At 34.6% G+C, this 16,011-nt stretch overlaps 1 long non-coding RNA gene and 1 pseudogene across 2 annotated transcripts; both read left to right on the plus strand.

Moving 5' to 3' along the window:
• The first annotated feature begins 835 nt into the window (after positions 1 to 835).
• LOC148203842 (uncharacterized) lies at positions 836 to 4,845 on the plus strand. Of its 2 annotated transcripts, XR_015784267.1 has the most exons (10): positions 836 to 890; positions 1,005 to 1,087; positions 1,170 to 1,304; positions 1,408 to 1,440; positions 1,708 to 1,767; positions 1,890 to 2,038; positions 3,140 to 3,259; positions 3,339 to 3,447; positions 3,558 to 3,615; positions 4,567 to 4,845. It is a non-coding gene; the product is annotated as an uncharacterized LOC148203842 (long non-coding RNA). The 2 variants fall into 2 exon arrangements; XR_015784266.1 differs by lacking the exon at positions 3,339 to 3,447.
• On the plus strand, positions 3,164 to 12,968 carry LOC148203843 (uncharacterized; annotated as a pseudogene).
• Positions 12,969 to 16,011: the final 3,043 nt, after the last annotated feature.

Consider the following 16,011-nt stretch of genomic DNA (forward strand, 5'->3'; position numbering starts at 1 on the left):
TGGAGCCCTCTTTGCTCTCATTGTCCCTCCCTCAAGCCCTCTTCGCCTCGCTGTCCCTCTCCCGAGCCCTCTTCACTGTCGCTGTCCCTCTCTCGAACCCTTGCTTCTTCCCCCTTTCTCTCTCGAATGTCGTCGCATAATAACGCAGCAATGTCGTTGTCCTTCGTTGATGAAGCAATCACCTTCATCGTTCGTTTCGGAGTCGTAGTTTGACGCTGAGAGAGTACCTTCATCCACCCTAGGTTCGTGATAATACTCCAGGAGCGGGAAGGGTTCGAAGAGGAGTGAAAAATAGGAAGATTGTTCGGTGAGAAATGTGAATTAGGTCGCGTGTTCGGTGGAAAAGGAAGATTCAACGGCTGAATCGGTGAAATGGTGCCAAAATGAGGATGTAATCGGTGGATTCGATGGAGAAGGCTATAGTGATTTATCAGAAAATATTCCATAATTTATGTTCTTTGTCTTCTCTTAGACATTTATGTAAATGTTTTTGTGCAGGTTCAAGAAGTGTACGAAATTTCAGCTGAGTATGAAGGAAAGCATGACCCTAAGAAACTGGAAGAACTTGGAAATATGATAACTAGTTTGGATGCAGGGGACTCTATTGTTGTTGCCAGGTCCTTTTCCCACATGCTTAACTTGGCCAAATTGGCTGAGGAGGTCCAGATTTGTCGTCGTCGAAGGAACAAGGTGAAGAAAGGAGATTTTGCAGATGAGAACAATGCAACTACAGAATCAAACATTGAAGAAACTCTCAAGAAACTTGTATTTGGCTTGAAGAAGTCTCCTTAGGAAGTTTTTGATGCACTGAAAAACCAGACTGTTGATCTGGTTCTTACTACTCATCCTACTCAATCAATTCATAGATCTTTGTATCAAAAGCACACAAGGTTTGTTACAAAAGTATAATGTTTTTCAGCTTCATTATTCAATTTTATACTTCCTTTGTTTAAGTTGGTTCAGGACACCAAAATTGAGCTTTCTGGTTTTGATCTACATTGTAGGATAAGGAATTCTGTCTAAATTTTATGCCAAAGACATAACTCCTGATGATAAGCAGGAGCTTGATGATGCCTTGCTAAGGGAGGTAAGTATCAAAACACTAGGATTATCTTCGTTGGTTTAGCAAACTACATTAACCACGCCTTTGTTTGGAGTTTATTCTGCAGAAGAAGAAATGTTCAAGGTGAAAAGAAACAAAGGCTTCGTTGAAGTTTTATTCTTAACCTCTATAGGTTAATGCCGTTGAAGTTTTTATGAGGGATGTTAAAACAAGTGATGGGGCTTATTATCTAGCACTCAAGGTATCCAAATCCAAGATGCATCGTGATTTTTGGGGTTTTTAAGAAAACTATGGCTATCGCTATGCACATATAATTAACTTCATCTGTTGTTTTTATTTTGAAGGTTGGATCCCAATGCACAACTTTGACCACCCTGGTAGTTCACTTCTTGGTCATTTCTAACATTCTATTCATTATAAAGTATAATGGAATGTTCTATGGCCTTGTCTCTTTTATTAACTTGCATTTTTTTAAATTTTGAGAATGAGGAGGCAAAACATTTGTTCATTTTCATGTTTTTGTTATTCTAGTAAATTAATTATGAACTCGTTAACTAAAGCTACATGTTAGTGAATTAAAACATTAGTTAATGATAATGCACTGACAGTGTAAAATAGTTTTCTAGTCTTTTCATTCATTGCAGAGTGAAGGAGAAAACATGAAGGCCGTGTGGAGCCCTGATGCCAAATTAGTTGTTATTCTTGTAAGTTTGCTAGTCTTTTGATACATGATAAGATATATTCTATGAATGACCAACTTTACATTCTAAGTAGAAATCTTCAAGTCATTTCATCTTCCTTATACATCTATATTTTCCGTTTGCAGACATCTACCTTCTTTCTTCATAGTTTCAAAGTCCAGTTCTCAGATAAAAGAATACACACTGGTGGTAGACAATCCTCTACTTTCTACCTAGCTATAATTTCTCTTCTGCTTATAGAGCAAGTTCCTTTTGCAGTAAAGGATTTGTATGTGTGAGTTTCCTTCTTGTTTTAATTTTATAATTTTCTTCATCTATATGAGATGAATCAAATTGATTGAATAAAACTATTAAACTACTACTGGTATGGATTGTGGAATGTGAATTGAATAGGATTTTTTCTTAGTAATTAAAATTATATATCGTCCATTTTATGAAATTATGTTTCAAGAACTAAATTAGTTTAAAGAACTAAATTATGTTTCAAGAACTAAATTAGTTTAAAGTAAAAATATAAAGCAGCACCTAAAACTTAGAAGTTTCTCTCATCGGATACAACTTTTTCTTTTAATATTTCATTAAAAACTGATAGAGTTTTTGACATGTCATTGATAGAGTTTATAAATAAAACCTGATCACAAAACTCTGTGAGTGAACAAATATTACTCATAGATATAATTTGACATGTTAGTGATGCTTCTTACTCCTTGAAATCCTTCATTCTTAATGACGAAATACATATATGTTAGCTACTGTTCTGTTTGACCCTTACACTATCATAATGTCAAGTTCCATAGTCTAACCACATTCTTTGATAGAATTGAATTCTATCTTATTTATAATAATTGACTTGGATATTTGAGGTAATCCTTGCTAATAATTAAATGCAACATTGATGGCCACGACAGCGTAATGGAAGATTGACTTCACACTGTAAAGTCCTCTTCTTCTTTCCTTTTTCAAATGTTTTAGGAAATATTTTTACTTTTAGGTGTAAATTACAGTTTAGTTAATATTCAACTCTATATTGTATATATTGTACAAGGGCCGGTTTGTTTTGAACTCTATTTATAGTCTTTTAATAAAAAATTTATGTTTTAATTATTTGTTTTAAGCATAATTATATATTATAAATTCTTTACATTTGTTGAAAGTTGAAACTAATAGCAATAACTTTATATAATATTGTATTTGTCTTTAGTCTATAAATTGCATTTCCTTCTTAGTCTATAACATTATGCATTTTCCCTTTAAAATCTTGCAACTTTAAAGGAGCACATTTCATAGTCTTTAGTTACATTTGTGAATATTGTCTTTGTATAATACGTCATGTCTCAAGAGTGTTCAAGTAATGTGGACTATTTTATATTTGCAGGTGTTAGAATTTTTTAACAGTCGCATGGATGCCCAAAGAATGGATGGTGGATGGTCAGTCAATGAAGTACTCCAAGTGGTAATTGTAAACTGTCGATCTTGGCGTGTTGATGGGATGAAGGTAAAATGAAAATATCTATCATTTGTGGTTTCTCATGATCACTTGCTTTGCTTCTGTAAGACTGTATCTTGTTTGGCAGATGTTTACTCAACTGCACTTCACATATGGAGATTCTCATCCACACACCTTATGATGACTATTTGCAACTTTTTTCCTATTTTATTGTTCGAACTTTGTTGATTATGGGGGTATATTAAATTCATCATCTTGTTTTTTACTGTAACTTTTGTTGATTACCTTCAAAAATGGTCTTCTTGCTCTGTGCATGTTTCTGATGTGAAATTTCTGTTGTCTGCAGTGAATTTGAATTCAATGCAACAACTATAAATTTGTTTCCAGCTGATATACCTACCAAAGTACGTATATGAATCTCCAGTATATATTTATATATATTTTTTCGATAAGCTCTATTATATATCTGTATAGCACTCCTTGTAATCAAATAACACAACTGTCTTTTTCCTCTAGTATTTTTGTTCCTCAATCCTTCCATAGTATCTAAACATGCTTGTTGCTGCCGCTGCTTATATTACTGTTTCTATGATGGAATGAATACTACATTACAATTTTTTTTTCCTGATAAAAGAACAAGCTAAGGAGTTAATATAAGTTCAGCTCATCATCTCTTTCTTTTCACGTTTGAAAGGAAATTGAGTTGTTGTTGTCCTGTGATCAAATTTATTTTGTGGTCAAAATGGAAAAATAAAGGATAATGTTTTCCTGTTTGGTTCACTTTTTTTTCAAAATACTAGAGTTCTAAAAACAAAGTAAAAGTCGTTTTGCAGCTTTGTTTCTCCATACAACATTGCTTCAATTATTTTTAAATGAGAGAAAAAAGGAGGCTAGAATGTGCAACTTATTTCTAAAAACTACTTCAGTCAGTTTTCCTTTTCTTGTCTAAAACCCACTTTATCCCTGCCTTTCTTTTATCATCAGCTCCCTAATTCGGAAGAGTTTTTCACCATTTTTTTAAGTAGAAGAAAAACTAGGAAAAAAGCTGAGTCAAGCAATACTAGTAAGGTCTTGTCTGCTGCCATTATTTCAAGTGATAGAACTTATTCCTGTCACATTTGTGTAATGCATAATTCTAGCTATGTTTCCTTTAATTCCTAAGCAACTTAATTGTTACTTGTCAGTAAAGAACCTAATTTGCACCAGCCATTCTCTTCGACTGATGAAAAAAATAATGGAAGAATTGGTTTTTTATGGTATATGATTTGTTGCTTTTGTTTCTTTTGCATAGGTTTGACATACTTATACATTAACTTGGATTATTGTCTTCAATGACAAAATTCACTGTGTTGCAGAAACTTGACAATGAGGTGGAAGGAAATACTCCAAAACAGTGACTTTGACGAAGTCTGAGTATCAGCTTGATCCGTTGCCAAGTACTCCAATTCTGTTTGTGAATATTTGTATAGATAAATTAGTTACAAAAATGTAATGTTCTCATTCTTTTCTGTTCATAAATTTTGAGTGTAATTGTTCACTCCTGAAGATGAAAGTGGTTTGAGATATCCATGTAATGAATAAATGATGATGCTAACATGTCATCCATGTTATGTCAGTTTATACAAGTTTGCCATCACTTGCACTTCATTTTATGATTTTGTAGTAGTTTTAATCACTGTATTATCACCCATTTATATTGTAAGTTTCTTTGTTTTAAAGCTTTTTATTTTTACAAATAAAATTATTTTTTTTCATTTATATTGTAAGTTTCTTTGTTTTAAAGCTTTTTATTTTTACAAATAAAATTATTTTTTTTCTCTATTGTATGTTACATACGGATTTATCCGTATGTAAAAAAAATATTTTTTTTTAATGTATTATATACAGATTTTATATACGGATTTATCCGTAGATAAATTATATACGGATTTATCCGTATATAAATTATATACGGATTTATCCGTATATAAATTATATACGGATTTATCCGTATATAATTTATATACGGATATATCCGTATATAATTTAGCTACGATGATTTTATATACGGATTTTTGTCCGTATATAAGTTGTATGTAACCAAGTGTTATATACGGATTTTGGGTCTTATATACGGATTTTGGTTGTATGTAATTCAACTTTTTCTTGTAGTGCCATCCCTCTCAAGATAAGCATACTTCAAATGGGACGGTAAAGGTTTCAACTCCAAAATGGGTGGCTGCACCACAGATGGCAAACTTTTACTTCCTAAGTAATCTCAGCCACCTCAACATCACACTCGGACGCCACAGAGGTATCATCTATTAATACCGCGTCCTCAATATTACCTGCTTTACAGTTTCCTTTTTCGTCCAAAATTAGGCACGACATATTTGAAAAAGAAAAATTGTTTACAACATCACTTGATAAATCAATACAAAAAACAAAGAATGATCTTTAATCTGGTGCTTCCCAGCTTCCAACACGTTGAACCGCACCTTCTCGTCTCCTATCTCCATTGTCAATGATCCTGCATGCACATCTATCTTGGTTCGTGCTGTCATCATGAAAGGTCTTCCCAAGATAATAGTTGTTGGACTGATTCCTTCATCATCCTTCATGTCCAAGATATAGAAATCTGCAGGAAAAATTAACTTGTCTACTCGGACAAGGCCGTCCTCAAGCACACCTACAGGGTTAACTGTGCTACGGTTGGCCAGTTGAATGACCACACCAGTGGTCTTAAGAGGTCCCAAAGATAGAGAAGTAAACACTGATAAAGGCATTACATTTATGGAAGCCCCTAAATCTAGCATGGCATTGTCAAACTTTGAATTTCCAATAACACATGGAATAGAAAACATACCTGGATCCTTGCATTTCCGCGGTATTTCAATATGCTTCTTAATCAAACTTGACACATTTCTTCCCAAATTCACAACCTCATTATCCCTAAAACGCCTTCTATTTGTGCAAATTTCTTTCAAAAACTTGGCATATTTAGGAATTTTCTTAACAGCATCTAGCAAAGGAATATTGATCTCCACCTTTTTGAAAATATTTAAAATCTCTTGGTCTAATTCCTCCATTTTTTTGTTTCTCGGCTTCAACCGATTTGGATATGGAGGAGGTGGAGAATAAGAAGAAGAAGAAGAAGTTTTAGAAGAAGAGTTAGAGGGTACTAACCTAGATTTATCAGTGGTAGTCTCAGGTGATGGTTCACTTGATCCTCTATTGTCATCAATTTGCGCTCCTTCTTTCTCCTTATCTTCATACTCTTGGGCTCCTTCAGGGCCTTCTACTTGCTTACCCGTTCTCAAAATAATAACACTTACATTTTGCGGGTTGATCACTGTTTGTGCAGGTAATTTATTTGACTCCTTAGCCTCTAATTTTTCCACCCTCTAAGTCAACTCTACAATTGATTTCTTGATTTCTGAATTTTGCTCAAGTATTGTCTTCATGAAATCTTGCATTGACATTTCAGGCTCAGATTGCTGCCTTCGTTGAGGTGGAACATAAGGTTGTCTGTTTTGCTGATATCTATTGGAGGACAAATCATGATAATTCTGGTATGGTCTATTTCCTTCAATCATGTTTGCAGCAAAAGCTTGAGATGGGTTTTCCACAGTGGTTTCCACCAAGCTAGGACATTCATCAGTATAATGGTTAGTTGAAATGCAAATTCCACACTTCTTAGCAATTTGTGGAGTTGAGGTTTTAAACAAACTTGCAATCTCGTCAAGTTTGCTTTCTAGCTTATTCAATCTTTCATTTATCCTCTTTCCATCAACTACACCATTATCAATTTCATGCACTCCCTTCAACAAAGTCATTGAATTTTCTCTTGTCCCATACTGTTGATTGTCTACTGCCTTCCGTTCTATTAGATCTATACCATCTTCTGGTGACCTGTCTAAGAAAGATCCTCCGCTTGCAGCATCTGCCCATGACCTATCAGTAGGACTTATGCCTTCATAAAAGCTTAGAATAAAATATTCCATTTGGAGTTGAGGGCATGAAGAACATAGTTTCTTGAATCTTTCCCAATATTCACTAAGATTCTCTCTATCTCTCTGTCTTATATCTTGAATTTCTCTGCGGATAGCTGATAATCTAGATGCAGGAAAATAATTCTCAAGAAAGAGTCTTTCAATAGTTTCCCAATTTGTAATACATGCAGAGAGATAATACCACCAATCTTGAGCTGCTCCTTGAAGAGTAAAAGGAAAAGCTCTCATTTTAAGGCTCTCTATTGTGATCCTGGGAGATCTAAAGTTTTCACACATGTGAAATTGTCTCAAGTGCTTGTGTAGATTCTCCTTTGATAACCCATTGAACTTTGGTAAGACATTTAACAGGTCAGGTCTCAACTCCCACTCCTCATTAAGGTATTCAATGTTACTTTGGATAGTTGTATTGTGGGAGGTGGCTAACGGTCTGATGGTTCTTTGTGCCATATTGTTTGGGTTAGGATCAGGTAAAGGATTTGATGGTATGTTTGTGATGGGAGATAATGAAGGTGGTATGACTTTAGATGTAGGAAGTGTTCCCTCAGTAGAACACCCAAATTTCAAACTTCTTCGCAGCTTACGTAAATTCCTTTCGACTTCCGGGTTAATTTGATAAAATTCTCCCGGGTTAGCTCTGGTCATGCACTACGCAATCTGCTTGGAGTTGTTTCTTTATTTCTTCTCTTTTTCTTTTGTTCTTGCTTTAGAGAAAGATTTCAAATAACAGATAAGAGAAACTTGTTGGGTCCACTCCCAGGAAAGAGAGGTGCGTCACAACGGACAACTTAAGTACGAAGTCTTTCCTAGCCAGAGTGTATTCAAACTAGCCTCAAGTATTTCTCAAGAGAAATTCTTAATTAAAACAAGAACAAAGATTTTATAAAACAAGAATGACTAAAGACTACAAAATAACTCAAATTAAATTAAATGTATGTGTGTTAAATAAAAAAAATAAAAATAAAAATAAGAATCAAAATATTCAAAATACTAACCGTATTCCCCGGCAACAGCGCCAAATTTGATAGGCTGTCGTTGAAGCTATCAAATTAATACTACTTTTCAAGGCAACTTCAGTATTGCCAAGTAGTATTTAAGAAAGTAGATAGGGTTAACGTAACCCTGAGTCGTCTCCCAACAAACACAGAATTGCTTTCGAATAACCGACTCTTATGAATGTTATGCAATGCTTATGAATAAAAGTAATGGTTTAAGAATGTTTAAAGAATAAATAAGAAACTTAAAAATAGTTATGATGAAATAGGCTAATTCCACTGCTTTTCCAAGATAGATTCATCATCGGTTATTCACAGATAATTGTTCAATTGATTATTATTCAAGTTTCAAATTAATTAAAGTACATTCTTAATTAATTTGAGGGCGATCATGCATTTAACCAAAGTAAATTCTCAATCAAATGCAAAACCTTTCTAGATTATTCACAATAAATTCAACCAAAGTACATTCTCAATCAAATTTTATTGTGTTTAATCATGTCTATTCCTAAATCTCCTAACCAAATTAAAAGCTAACCAATCAAAGTAAATTCTCAATTGATTATAGTTGAAATTATTACTAATCAACCAAAGTACATTCTCAATTGATAGTAAAAACCATTTAATCATATGAAAGTTCCTAAATTAAATCAAAGTAAATTCTCAATTAAACCTAGAAACCCTAGAACTCATATAATCAATATGCATGTAGATTCAAACACATTATGATGCAAAAATCTTTACTTTTAACAAGATAGAGAGATGAAAGACATAGAGAAAGAACAACTTAAATCAATAATCAAAATAAACAATCATATTACATCAATCTAACCTCAGAATCCGTAATGGAATTACAGTAGAGTAGTCCTAGGTGCTTAGCTCTCCATGAATGGAGTTGAATACAAGATGAAAGAAAAATGAGAGGAGTATTAGAGATTGAATGAATTAAGTGAAGTCCTCCGTTCTGCCTCCCTTGGGTCTCTTTATATAGGCATGATTGGGCTTGGACTCTGAATAGTTTGTTGATAAGATATTTTTTGTTGATATATTATATCTTTCAAATATTCATTAGATTAAATCAGTTTTAAAGAATATTTGATAGATATTAACTTAATTATCTTATATCCTATATCTTCCAAATAACTAAAAGATTTAGATAATGATAAAATTATTTGGAAGATATTTTCTGTTGATATTCCCAAATTAAATTCAACAACTGAATTTTATCTTTTAGATTTTCTGACTTTCCAAAATTGCACAAATACCCTGAAATTTCCTCTATCTGTCTGCACTTTAGCCCCTTCTGAATTTTCCAAATAAAATCTGATTTTGGGTCTTGAATTGCCATTTGGACCAATAAAAGTTATATTCTCAGCTGCACAAATAAACATTAGAATATCCAAGAATAATTTATGCACTAAAACTCACTTTTTACGTCTCTTTATTTCCAAAAACCCAACAATTCCAATCATCACAAATTCACTTAAAATCAACCATTTAAGCATAATTATCCCATCAAAAATTTGAATTTTAAAGCACAAATGTGGGCATAAATATGCACTCATCAATGGGTAAGAGGGAACCAAAGTTCCTTCTAATTCATCATTTGGCCGCATAGTTTAGATTTATTGTTTTCCTTAATTGTGGTAGTTTAGTGTGTCTTTACTTTAATTTCAATTTTTGTTCCTTTTGAGAAGTTTGGTGTAAGAGTACCTAAGATAAGCTTTGGCTAGGAAAGGCTTGGTTCTTAAGCAATCCTTTGTGATTCACCTCCCTTTCTTGGAAGTGAACTTGGGCATCTTTTACTTCCTTAAGTCTCCTAGGGAACTTCTCTTGAAATTGTAAGCAATTTATTTGTTGCATTGCATATTTTTGACAACTTTGAGAATGTCTAAGACCACATCCTTTGAAATTGGTAGTGACTCTAGTGAAGAGGTCAAGCCTACTTTGAAAAACTTGGCCACATAACTAAAGTCACTAAAAATATGGAAAAACAAGAAGCTATTTTGAAAGAAAAAGAAAAGATGGAAAGAGAAGAATATCTTGCTAAATTGGATGAGGAACATAGAATTATCAATGAAAAACAAGAGAAAACTCAAGAAGAGATAAGAAAAACCAAGAGCAAAACCAAGAGTAGGAGTATGAGTCACACAAGAAGGAGTTCTACGACTCCAACTCAACCCACACACTATGAGTTAGATAGTAGGCTTGCCCATCAATACTATCAACCTCCCCCACTTAGAATTCAAAGAGAGCACCCTCTACGAGATGTTAAAGTAAACCTCCCCCCTTTCCAAGGTAAAGAAGATGTTGATGCTGATGACAAATTTATGAACACCGAAAAACGGCGCCACAAACTTGTTTAACAATCGGCAAGTGTGACCGAATCGTTTCAAGTAATAAACTCGGTAAGACCAAGTATCGTTCTCCCAAAGGACTCACGGCCTAGTTTAGTTATGTGATTCGTTGATTATTTAAGACTTAAGAACGAAATAAGTGGAGTTTAATATGCAAAACAGAAAATAAACATGTATGCATGAATTTGATCAATAGCTAAAACAAAATACAAACACTTCAATGGAATATATGGATGAGTATGTTGTTGGGGTTATCAATTTCATCTTATCCACTCTCATATACTTTAGGAATTCAACATTCTTTTCATCATTGTTAATGCCACTCTCTAAATTACCTTGCAAGAAGGCCTATCCCTAATTACGAGTTCATACGATTCCTAGCATTCCTAATAATTAGTTCTTTTAGTGCAGGAGCTTAACGGCAACCAATATACTATTGGGAGAAATTCCCCGGATCTAGACTTCCCCGTACGTTCCCGTATCGACAAAATCAATAATCATGCAGTGAATGAGTTAAACAAAGCAAGCATTGAGCAAAGAGGAAAAACCCTAATTAATGATGAAAGAAAGCATAGGTCTTAAATATAAGATGTAAAAACAAATTCCATATATGAGAGTTTCACAAGACTACATTGATTCCCCAACAACAATACAAGGTTTAGTTCACCATATTCATGGTGAAACTAGATGAATAATAATGAAAGAATGAAAGATAAAACCCTAGAAAGGTGAAGAGGTAGCCTGAGCATCCAAGATCCTCCTTCAAAGGGGTGGAAGAGAGAGTGTTTGCTTCGTTTCTGCCAAAGATACAAACCCTAGGACGTCCTAAAGCTTATATACTATTCTAAAATTACAGGAAATTTAGGCCCAAGCCCATAAGTGTGCCGCTCAGCGGTAAAGTACCGCTCAGCGGTAAGTGCGTGAGTTGGTTTCTTCCCCTCAGCGGATCCCCCGTGAGCTTCTGAGTGCCGCTCAGCGGTAAACTGCCGTTGAGCGGCAGTTGCAACTTCTCCTTTTGCACTTTTTGATGTCTTTTCTGATTTCATCTCTCTCCTTCTTCACTTCTTTCACCAAATTCACCTTAAAACCTGCACAAAAACACTGAAATCAAGCATAAACTTGTCCAGCTCTCTTATTTCTGAAAATATGAATAAAAGCATGATTTCAAGCTAGTTTCTAAGTGTTAAAGGTTGCTTTTAGTATCAATTTCAAGCATGAAAATAACAGTTTTTCAACTGTTATCAGATGCATACTTAGATTGGGAGATGAAAGTTGAACAACTCTTTGAGTGTCATCAAGTGAGTGAGGAGAGAAAGATCACACTGGCCACATTGAGTTTCCAAGGGAATGCCATGTATTGGTGGACCTCCCTTGTGAGAGAGAGAGAAGACTTTCTAATTTTCCCCAGGTCACCTATTGTAATGACTTGAAAAGTACCATGAGAAGAAGGCACATTCCCTTATACTATTATAGGGAGCTAATGGACAAACTCCAAAGGCTCCAACAAAGAGACATGAGCATTTAGAGCTATAGGCAAAAGATGGAGCTCTACATGTTGTGGGCAGGAATTAGGGAGGAAGAAGATACCACCATCTCTAGGTTTCTAAGTGGTCTTAATCTTGAGATTAGGGATAAAGTGGAATTGTTGCCCTGCCAAGACTTAAATGACTTGGTACAAATTTCCATTAAGGTAGAGCAACAACTCTTAAGAAAAGGTTTGAAAGCTTTCCACTCTAACTCTAGTGTTAAGAAAGACTACAAGAGGGAGGGTAAGCAAGTGGTAGAAGAAGAACCCTCTCGGAATCTAGGGAGGGAGAAGAGAGTAGAGAAAGAAAAAGAGAAGCCAAGGGTGGGAACATCATCTCACACTCACACTAGTGAAATTAAGTGTTTCATGTGTCTTGGTAGAGGTCACATTGCATCACAATGCCCCACCAAAAAGACCATGATCTTAAGGGGTATTGATGTATATAGTAGCCAAGATGAGGAAAGTGAGAGTAAGAGTGAAACAAGTTGTGCAAAGAAACAACAAGAAAGTGCAAGTGAGGATGTCCATCCTTGTGAGGGAGAACTTCTTATGATAAGAAGGGTTCTCCATAATAAACCTAGTTCACAAGAGCACACACAAAAAGATAACATCTTCCACACTAGATGTAAAATCTTAGACAAAATATGTTCCCTTGTTGTGGATTGTGGCTCATGTTCAAATTGTTGTAGCGCTAGGTTGATTAACTAGCTTAAATTAACTACTTTTCCTCATCCTCAATCTTATAAACTTCAATGGATCAATGAGAACAAGGAATTGGAATTTAATCAACAAGTGATGGTCAAGCAATCCATAGGGAATTATGAAGATAGTGTGTTATGTGATATAGTACCTATGGATGCTTATCACATTTTATTGGGAAGGCCTTGACTTTTTGATAGAGAATCTCTACATAATGGCCACACCAATGAAATTATCACCACTCACAATAAAAAAAAGTTTGTACTTCATCCTCTCACACCTTCTCAAGTGGAAGAGGATCAAGCACAAATGACAAAGAAAATAGAAAAAGAAAGAGAAAAAGAAGAAGGTAAAAAGAAAATAGAAGACACATTTTGTTCTAAGTGTCAAAGCATGATGCACAAGTCTCATGAATGCCCCAACAAGAAAATTATGATGTTAAGGGCCAAAAGCTTGTGTAAAAGTGTAAAGGTCCCCTTGCCATCTTCCTCTAGAAGCATGGCAAGAAAAGACCTAAAGCATCATTGTGTGGGAAATAAAATTTTCAAGAAAAATGCTCCTACTTTCCACGACCTTAATCATTTATTTGATTTAAGGTGTATCCTTATTGGGAGTTATATCCTTCACACACTCACTATTATAACACTTGTTCTAACTTGTGTCATACAATGGGTATTTGACCCTGGTGGAAAAATAAGGAAGAATTGAAAATTAAGAAGAAAAGGAAGTTGTCTTTAGCCCATGTTGAAGATTTGAGGGCAAATCCTTTTCAAGAGGGAGGGGATGATGGCATACCCCTTGCCATGACCTAGCACATTCATGAAGAGTTGGAGACATATATGGAAGATGGGCCTAGACTCTTTCTCTTAGGCCATCTTAAGTCATCATGAAGATTTACTAGAGTAAGAATAATTTTGGGCCTTGTATTTTGGGCCAAGTAGTCTAGATTTTATTTTGCCTTTGTATTTTGGGCCAAGTAGTCTAGATTTTATTTGGGCTTTGTATTATGGGCCTAGTAGTGTAGGATTTCAATTGGGCCTTGTATTTTGGGCCAAGTATAATAGGATTTTGACAAAACAAGTCAACAAAGGGCTAAGGCCCAAAGTTGACTATGCTTGGACCTCCAAAATGGGTGTGTTGACCAAGGGGTCAACATTTTGGCTAAGTTTAGAGAACAAGGGAGAAGAATTTCGTCCAAGACATGTGGAAGCTTCCCATTAGAGAGTTTTCCTCCTAGTTAGTGGCCATGTGTCACTCTAGGAATGGAGAGTTTTTCCATAGGTAGTGGCCACATGTCACTCTCTCATTTGAGAGGATTTTTGCCAATTGTCTCCCTCCTATTGGAAAGGATTTCTCCTTGCTCTCCAAGCCAACCATGGTGGCTCTTTTAGGTTAAAGTTTCAACCCATTTTGAGACACGTTAGCCTATAAATAGAGGTGCTCACCACTATGTAATCACCTTTGATTTAGGGTAAAGTTATGCTGCCAGTTTTGTGCCATACTACTCTTTTAAGGTCACCCTAGGCTAGAGCAACCCAAGTGGCCTCCTCTAGCCACCTTCCTCAAATAGTTGGCCCAACCTCTCTTAGAGAACCCTTAAACACATCTTCCATCACCATATAACTCACCAAAACCATGAGCTATCAACACCTTTCACCACCACCAAATTCTGCAATCTTCATCCATGAACTTAGGCTTGATTTGCTTCTAGATTTGGCTTGTCCTAGCTAGAGCATTTCCTTCAAAGTCTTAGTTCTGAATTCATGAATTTTAAATTACGATATTGGTTGATGATAAATCACATATGCTACATTATTTTAGTGTAGGACATTAAAGGAGGTAATTTTATTTCAATATAAACTAATTTTATTTCATTTCACCCATGCTATTTTCTTTATGTTCGGGAAAGAGTTCTTTTTTAAATTGCGGTTTTGCAGTTAGGCTTAATATTCCTATTCCTAGACGTGGCAAAATGATTGTTAGAACCTTACTATGTAAACATAGATATCCATCCTATGAAAAAGGCAAGAGTTTGCTGCCAAATCTTGTCTCTTTGAACCTTGTAATCATTCTGAAAAGATATAATTTATCGTTTCCTTTTTCCACTTTCAACGACTAGAATCTTAAGTAGTGACAATCTCAAACTAAATTTATCAGTTTTTGTTGGACTATTTAGCTATTCATGATAGAAAATAAGGTTTACCTAACATTCCTAATTACGTACCAATATGTTAAATTGAACATCTAACTCTCATATTATACAATAATTATTTTTGTGTTTTGAAAAATGTGCAGGATATAGTGAAATGGACAAAGAACTTAGTGAAACGGTAAGTATGGTGTAAGTGTTTAAATTTAATATTGAATAGGTAGATTGTTGTATTCAATTTAAAACATCTGCTTTGATTTATACTTGCAAGGTACACTTAGAGTTAGGCACCGAGTCCAAACCCAACATATACTTGAATTAAATGGTTGCCTATCATCCTTTCAAAAGGAACGATTAAAGTCGACACCTTTCAAATGGTTAGTCGATATGGTTGAGCATATGGTTATTTCTAGCCCCATTCTTGTAGAGTTAATTAGTAGGTGGGATGTGGTTCATAAGGCTTTTAGGAGTAGGGAGGTTTAGTCCCTTTTAGAGTTGAGGATGTTTGTTTTATTTTAGGTTTACCTAATGTTGGTCAAAGTATTAATTTGGAAAATAATGTTGGTGGGATTGTCAATAACTTGTTTAGGGATGAGGATATCACAATTATAAGTATAATGGAAAAGTTGACACATATAAAATGTATAACCAAAAAAAGTGTTAACATTTTTTGTAGGTTGTATATTTTGTTAGCATTTGGAGTATTTTATTTCCCTAGGAATTGTAATGTCATAAATAGTGTCGCTTTTAGTAAATTAGATAACATTAATGAACTAAATGTATACAACTGGGGTGATGTTGTACATAGTTTGGATCGGGCATCCGATAAATACAACCGCAAAAGTTACCACGAAGTTATACACATAGCTGGTTGTGCATCAGTTTTACAGGTGTGTTTTTACATTTATTTATTTAATTCTTACGAAATAAATGTTGCTATTTTTAGAAAGATTTTTAACTATTGTGATGAACTTTATAGTTGTGGATTATTGAACATGTAAGTTTGTATCATATTGGTGGAAGGTGTATTTGATGACAAATTTATGAACACCGAAAAACGACGCCACAAACTTGTTTAACAAT

Source organism: Vigna umbellata, chromosome 2 (assembly GCF_029865625.1).
Source record: "Vigna umbellata cultivar VRB3 chromosome 2, Vumbellata_1.0, whole genome shotgun sequence".
Lineage (NCBI taxonomy): Eukaryota > Viridiplantae > Streptophyta > Magnoliopsida > Fabales > Fabaceae > Vigna > Vigna umbellata.